Source organism: Helianthus annuus, chromosome 17 (genome assembly GCF_002127325.2).
Source record: "Helianthus annuus cultivar XRQ/B chromosome 17, HanXRQr2.0-SUNRISE, whole genome shotgun sequence".
Taxonomy (NCBI): domain Eukaryota; kingdom Viridiplantae; phylum Streptophyta; class Magnoliopsida; order Asterales; family Asteraceae; genus Helianthus; species Helianthus annuus.
In genome coordinates this window covers 164641308-164649645 of record NC_035449.2, presented here as the reverse complement: position 1 = coordinate 164649645, position 8338 = coordinate 164641308, and positions in this window count along the sequence as shown.

Below are 8338 nucleotides of genomic sequence, written 5' to 3'. Positions count from 1 at the left end.
AGCATTCATACATCAAAGCATTCAATACGTCAAAGCTCATATAGTCATAAGACGTTCACATACGTTAGACAAAGTAAGTCTAAAGTTCGAGTTGTTACAATATCACCCAATGGCTGCCCCAATGGTGAAGATTATCAAGTAATGTGCACAATACCCCACATACCGGCTGTAACTTGGTGATTACATAAACTTAATCACTATAAGTTATAATTCTGAAAATAATTTGGAGTATTGTAAACAGTTAACAACTCACAAATTGTGAGAAAAGAGTTTATAAAAGAAGAATAACTCACATTGTAGATTTAACACGGACAGAATATGATTTTAGCTTCGTTAACCTAATTTAAATAATGATGCACACAAAACTGGGTTAGTGATCAATACAACAGTCACGATCACTCACGAGATCAAATTCTCACAATGAACGACAAAGTGCAATACTTCAACTCATTCATCGAATTAACGACAAACGACAAAGTATAATACTTAAACTCATTCATCGAATTAACGACAAACGACAAAGTATAGCCCAATGTGGGCGGCACTTAAAAATTCTTTGGATATATTGATCTCGGAAAATGAATCGTAATAGCGATCGAGTAATTACCCTGTTTTGCGGCAGCATTTCGTGATCGTGTGTGTTTAATTTGTAGTATAACTGAGCTAATTCGACGTCTACAGAGAATTTGTTCGACGTTTTAATACCAACAGTCGTATGCCAAGGTCGGCTATTTATAGTGCAATTTGAGACTCGCATACGGACCGTATGCTTGATCCCTTACGGTCCGTAAAGGAGACCGGTAGGCTTACGGTCCGTAAGGACTAACTCTTACGGTCCGTAAGGGTGCAGCCTAGGTTTTGTAGACTAGCTGAGTTCGGGACTAGCTTGGATGATTCAGCACAAATCGATTTTCAATTTGTTGACAACGAAAATTTAAGATAATTATCAATTAGGGTTTACCCCCCCTATGTTTTAGGGGCCCTGATCCTGATTCCGATTGTTCAGAAAATTTTAGGGTTGGTGCGGAATTACTTGGGTGTCTCAATTAGGGTTTCCTTATGGACTAATTATCATCCTAATTTATGAATTTTAATGAGAATTGTTACACACGATCTTGTCCGTACACATGTCAAAATGTTGTGGTCACTGATTAATGGCCCCTAGGCCTTTGATTGGGTGAAAAGGCAATTGGATCTTTCACCATTTGAAGGGGCAAGCAGCTGGGTTCAATGAATCTGCTGTACTGGGGACACCTTACGGACCGTATGGGCTTTGGCTTACGGTCCGTAAGCCCCTAGTTTGGCAGATTTACAACTTTGGTCCCTGCAGCACCAAAACTTGGTATTTGATGCGTTTTTGGCACGTTTAAGCCCCGTTAACCCCATTTCAAAGCTCTAAAATGAAGTTAAAGTATAGGGAACTTAAAATGTGCTCAAAAATATGTCGGATGTCGGTTCGTTTGGCCGTACGGTAGCGATGTTCGGTTAATTACGACGGAATGCGCATAAGCGCGGAAGACGATCCAAATTGTGCGACGAACGGATTTTTCTCATGCCATACACTTGGGCATAATATAAGGATGCTTACATAAATTTTTGGATGTCCGGATGATCCAAAAGTTTGTTTTAGCATACCAAACTCCTCAAAGCCTATTTCTAAGCTATGTAAAGGATATTTATGGTATGTGTAACTTATGGACATGTTCCAGAACGTTTGTTACAGTTCAAATTGGCATACTTTCGCAGTTTGTCAAGTTTAGTCCCTGTAAGCGAATTAACTTGTTTTTGCCATACCAAAGCCTTCAAAACTTATTTCTAAGTTATGTAAAGGTTATTTAAGGTATGTTGAGTATATGTTGATGTTCCGGAGTATTTGTCGCATTAAACCGAGTACGTTTACGCACCAGTTTGCGTATAATTCCCTAGAAAGTGATGTAGAGTTTGAAATTGAACAAAAGTCAAAACACGAAAATGTAAAACACAACAAAACTATTATTGGGATCAAATAACATTATTTTATTGAAAATTGAACTGTTCACAATGATTACGGGCACAGATGTTACAAAAAGGACCCTATGGTAGTCTAGCCACACTCATCACAGGTTTGATTTTCTTCCCCTACACATTATGAAATGAACTGTGCGGACTGTGCAAGGAATTACGTAATTATGGAGGCCTACATAATTATGGAATTTAGTGCACAGAAACCACAGCGAGTTTTGTCATGTGTCTAGAGTGAACCCTGTTCATTTCCAATTCTAATGAAGCAGCAGTTGAAGAAAAATGAACTAGCTATTCATTTTTCACTTCTGAAAGAATATCCGTTGATGGAAATGAATATCCGTTTGTTTAATACTTCATTTCCGATCTGATGAAGAATCCGTTGAAGAAAATGGATCATCCATTCATTTTCGCTTCTGAAGAATATCCGTTGATGGAAATGAATATCCGTTTGTTTAATCCTTCATTTCCGTTCTGATGAAGAATCCGTTGAAGAAAATGGATCATCCATTCATTTTCGCTTCTGAAGAATATCCGTTGATGGAAATGAATATCCGTTTGTTTAATCCTTCATTTCCATTCTGATGAAGAATCCGTTGAAGAAAATGGATCATCCATTCATTTTCGCTTCTGAAGATTATCCGTTGATGGAAACGAATATCCGTTTGATTATCCTTTTCATTTCCGTTTCTGAGGAAGCATCTGTTGAAAATGATGCCGTCGATTCTTTTTCGTTTCTGAAGAATGTCTATTAAGGAAATGATAGGATTATGCTTTGCATATCTCTAGTAGTTATTTGACACAAAGTCACAGACAGACTCCTACGAATAAATTTCGTCCAATTGTCACACCCCGACCACGTAAAACAACAAAACGTGGCGGAAACGTCGGGGAGTGTTGTAACAGAATCATTGTTTCACAACCATGGATTAAACAGTTTTGTTTTATTAAAATATTGAACTAAGTGTTTTGATACAAATTAGATAAATACAACTATTATCTTTCAAGTTTTAAAGTCGCTAAGGCCGTGTCCATTCCTATGTGAGAGTACACAAATATCATCATCTAGCATCATCAACTATTGTACCTGAAACACATGTGAAAATAGGTACGTCAGCATAAAAAGGCCGGCGAGTACATAGGTTTTGTATGAGTTTCAGATTCATGGCTCGTTTTACATGTTGCAATACTTATTTAAAAACCTTGTTTTGAAAAGTATAGTATTGCGACACAATTAACCAACCCAAATAAAATTGGTTACAGTTTATAAAATCTCGTAGCCATGACTCTTAACTCCAAAACATTTGTATAATTAAATCCAGATTTGTAAATCGTTTTTGGAATAAAAACTCGGATAGTATAATATATTGTTGGAAAAACCTTGTATTACAACTTTGTTTTGTTTACCATTGCCCAAGTGATCTAGATAACGCAACGATATATAATGTATTAAAAGCACTTATATATAGGAAGTACCAGCGGCGTATCCACCATGCTTTTAACACATTATACCCGCCCCGTTACCTAATCACTTCCCTAACCCAACGGTTCAAACAGGTTTCAACGGTTCATGTCAATCAATGGTTACAAACGATTCACATAGTCACGTAGTCACAAACGGTTCACATAATCAACGGTTACAAACAGTTCACATAATCAACGGTTACAAACGGTTCACATAGTCAAGTAGTCACAAACGGTTCATATAGTCAAGTAGTCACAACGGTTCACATAGTCCAACGGTTCATCTAGTCAACGGTTACAAACGATTCACATTATCAACGGTTACTAACGGTTCACATAGTCAAATGGTTACAAACGGTTCACATGATTAAATGGTTACAAATGGTTCACATGATCAAATGGTTACAACGGTTCAAAATGTAAAACAATGTGTCCATATGCTGGATGAGCATATGCAACAAAATGTAGTACATGGAAATCAATGTGCTGGCATGTTAAGTGAGCATACATAGCAAAACATAATGAAATCGTGTACTAATAGTGTACTATTGAACATAGTAAGTATATGATATAAAAACATGAGAAACATGAAAGTATCAAGTAGGCACATGTGTTCCACCCCAAAACAGTTTGAAAACAGTAAAAGAGGGGACTATGTACTCACTTGAGGGTGCTTAGAAGTCTTGAACAACAACCAAGCAAAGCAAGAGGGATCACGGAATCAAACGGCACCCTATATAGGTAACTATGTAAATAACCGGACCTAAATCGGGAGATCGGATAGAATGAGGTCTTGTAAACCAAATGAGTGTTGGAACTCATGTGATATGGTTTAACAAAGCTTGTTTTGACATTTCTGATCTATTTGGGAACTTGGTTTTCTTGTAGAAAAGATAGCAAGGACCCATTGTGAGTATTCTTTCATTCTTTTTATTTGTTTCCTAGTTTGGAAGTAAAATATAGTTTGACTTTCAGCTTTGACCACGAGTTGGTCAACGAGAAGTTCGTTTGAACTTCGCAACGTGAGCGTAATCACGTTGGTTATAGTCCTTAGTGACTATACCCACTGATTACCACGTTGACTAGGTGTAGTGACGAGTCGTAGTTTCAGTCAAAATGCGCATTTAAGCGTATTTTGCAACCAAACTACTCTTGGTATCAAAACACTTTGTTTTGATATCAAAACCTGTTTTCTAACTTAGGTAAGCATGTTTTAACATGCTTAGCTCGTCACTTTTAGTTTAGTGCTTGTTTAGAGTCGTAAGTCAAGCGGTCTAAACCACCGCTTAGACTTTTGAACTCGACCCGTTTGGTCGATCATTAGGATCCGACCAAGCATGTTTAGTGAACATAGTTGTATAGGGAATAACCTTCCGAGGTTATACCTTATGGTCACCTAGTTTAAGTAGTTATATGATAGGTAGATTATATGCCTTAGGTAAATGACCAAAATGCCCTTTTCATGCATAATTGGATTTTAACACTCATTTGGTTTACAAGACCTCATTTTATCCAATCTCCCGATTTAGGTCCGGTTATTTACATAGTTACCTATATAGGGTGTCGTTTGATTCCGTGATCCCTCTAGCTTTGCTTCGTTGTTGTTCAAGACTTCTAAGCACCCTCAAGTGAGTACATAGTCCCCTCTTTTACTGTTTTCAAACTGTTTTGGGGTGGAACACATGTGCCTACTTGATACTTTCATGTTTCTCATGTTTTTATATCATATACTTACTATTGTTGGTCCCTAATCTGTTGGGATCTTCCTGTAGATGAATGTAACGATATGATCACTGTGCGGAATCCAGATGATCACGAAATGATACACAAAGACATATGAATTCCATTAAACTCCGTCTGCAATTCTATTGATTGATGTGACAGATTACAGATCCGTAAGAACACAGACACTTCTCTAGCTCAGCTATCAAAGTTGCAAAAAGTTAAAAATAATCTAACTAAGCTACTATTTATAGGCACATCAGGATGACTTAAGTGCTGTCCGATCGGTTAGGCTAACCGATCGGTTGGGCCACTCGATCGAACAGCAAGTTCGATCGACTGGGCTATCCGATCGGCTAAGCCAACCGATCGGCTTATAACATAGCACTTTTTACAATACAAACCCGTATCCTGATGCCTTATACATATAATCTATACAACTATACAAAAGATGACTTCATGCTTACGGAAGCTACAGACGTTGTGCACTAACAGACTCCCCCTCGGATGTAGCTGTAGTTCCTTCCAGCAAAGTCTTGATCATTTCCTGTTGCGTCTTCTTTCACGCGCTTTCTGTCTTCTCTTTTCCTCACGTTCAGTTAACATTCTTCTTCTTTTATGTCTCCCTTCTGTCAACCACCAGTTTCTATACACAGGATCACCATCTCGTTTCCTGTCCCACTTAGGGATCTTGTTCTCTTCAGACTCAATCGGTGTTTGATCAGTTGGAGGCACGTAACCAAGGTTTCTTCTTCCTCTCTCAGCAGCTTTTCTTTGAATCTCTTTTGATCTTAAACTTCTTTTATATTCCTTCAGAAATTCATCAACCTCGAGCTCTCTCCACGAGGTCTTCCAGTTCTTTCCAGAGTTAATCTCTTTTGCAAAACAGACATCTACCACACTCTGGTACTGCTGAGCTATCGCCTTGTCTTTCTTATCATAGACTATCTTGTTGACAAACAAGCAATCTATGTCTTTCTTCGAACAGTTAACCAACCACATTGGATCTAGAATACTGATTCTTCTTGCTTCTCCAATGGTTTTGTCATACAGAGAGATCACTGCTTCAGCTGTTGAAGGATTATAAAGCCATGCTTGAAACAAATCAAAGAAGTCTTGCTCAATAGCTCTTAGCGGCATGCTTTTCAAGCATTTTGGTGGCTTCACATCCAGAGTAATATCCTTCTCACCTTTCTCCGTATATTTCACAATTCGTTTAGGAAATTGTGGTTTCCAATCTGGATAATTGTTCTTTGCTTGGAATTTGATGTAATTCCACAACTTCTGATCTCTTTCTTTGACTTCAGGACCGTAGTAGAACTGCTTGATATTCTTTGTAACTACCAGCTCGTCTACGTCCCACCAGGGTAAGGTAGCAATATCAGATATGCATCTAAAATATTGTACACCCTGTTCCCTTCGAATTGCATAAACATTTAGATCCTCCAGATAACCCACGAAGGAATATCTCCCCAAGACAAATCTTTGTCATGAGTAAAGTATTGTAAAGCCCTGAGAGTTTTCCTTTCTTTTGGCATAGCTTTGAACCATCTTTTCTTTTCTTCAGCAGAAATCTCTCTTGGTACAGGCTCAGGCATATCTGCAGAAGCAATTCTTTCTTCAATCTTCCTTCTTAGATCATCTGCATTCATATCTTGAAACATTTCCGTGAATGTTGGAAATGGCATATCTTCCCCTTCATAATGAAAATCCATTCTTTCTTCTTCAGAATCAGAATCGGTTTTAATAACCACATTATCATAATAATCAGCTTCAAGAGGAAATTGGGGCTCAAAATCTTTTGCTGGAGACTGTGGAATTACATCTTCTATATCAAACTTGAACTTCCCGTCTTCCATCCCCAATTCTTCAAGCATTTCAGCTCTAGTTCTTATAATCTCTTCCTCTCCTTGATGATAACCAGACAAAGAAATAAAGGTAGGATTAGAAAGATGTACCTGATCATCCGATTGTTTTCCAGAAGATGACGCTTCAAACTCTACATCATCATTCTGTTCATTCACTTCATCGTTCATCAGATCATTCACCTTTTCTTGAACAGACGGATCATTGATTAATAAACCAGATGTGCCTTGATCATCATCATCATCATCAGGTTTATCATTTTTGTCAGACTTATCATCTGCTCCATCATCTTTATCATTATCTTCCTCTTCATCTTCTTCATCGCCATATAATAAATCACTATCAGAATCTTCAACAATCTCCCCTCGAGCAATTTTACCTTTCTTTTTCAACTCATAGAATCTTGTTAACTTTGCTACTTCTTTCCCGTTGTAGGGTACTGGATACGCATCACCGACCATCACAAACTTGTCAGTGGTATACTCTAATAGTAATACCTCTCTTGCTCTTCTCCGTCTTTGAATAACTCGAACATCTCTGATAACATTCTCAAGAATGATAGGCTCAACAGGTTCACCAACCATTAAAAACTCTGACTCATGAACTTCTTCATTTTCGGCTAGCTCATGAATTTCTTCATCTTCAGCTTCTGCCATTACCTCATCATTCTCAGCGACTTCTTGAACATCAACCATTTCAGCATCTGGTTGAGAAGATGATCCACCCATATCAAGTTGATTCTGAGAAGCACCAAGTATTTCAACTTCTTCGGCTACACCTTTGTTTCTTAGGTTAGCTTCTTCAGCAAGTTGTCGTTCACGTTCTTGCCTTCTCTCGTTAGCTTTTATTATATCAACTTGATCAAATGCTTCATGAATATTCAGCTTCAGATGTGTTTCAATTACAGCAGTTAGCATCTGAAGTTGTTGATCTTTCATCACTTTGTCTGCTTTCATCGCTTCCATTTCCAGCTTCATTGCTTTCATTTCATTTGCAGAAGCTTCATTCATTTCATTAAGAAGCTGGTTCCATGTTTGCTTGATGTTTTGTAGATCTTTCACTTTGGCATTCAACGAAGCTATTTCATCTGTCAAGGTACTAACAACTTCAACATTGTCTTTAATATCCTCTTTCATCTCTTTAATTCTTTTGTCTTTCACGACCAATGCATCAACGAAGTCGTTGTTTGAATCTACCAATTCGTCAATCTTTTTCTTCAGTTTATTTCGCTCTGCTTCATTTTCCGCTTTCTCTTTCTCCAAAGCTTTAACTCTTTCAACTAAAT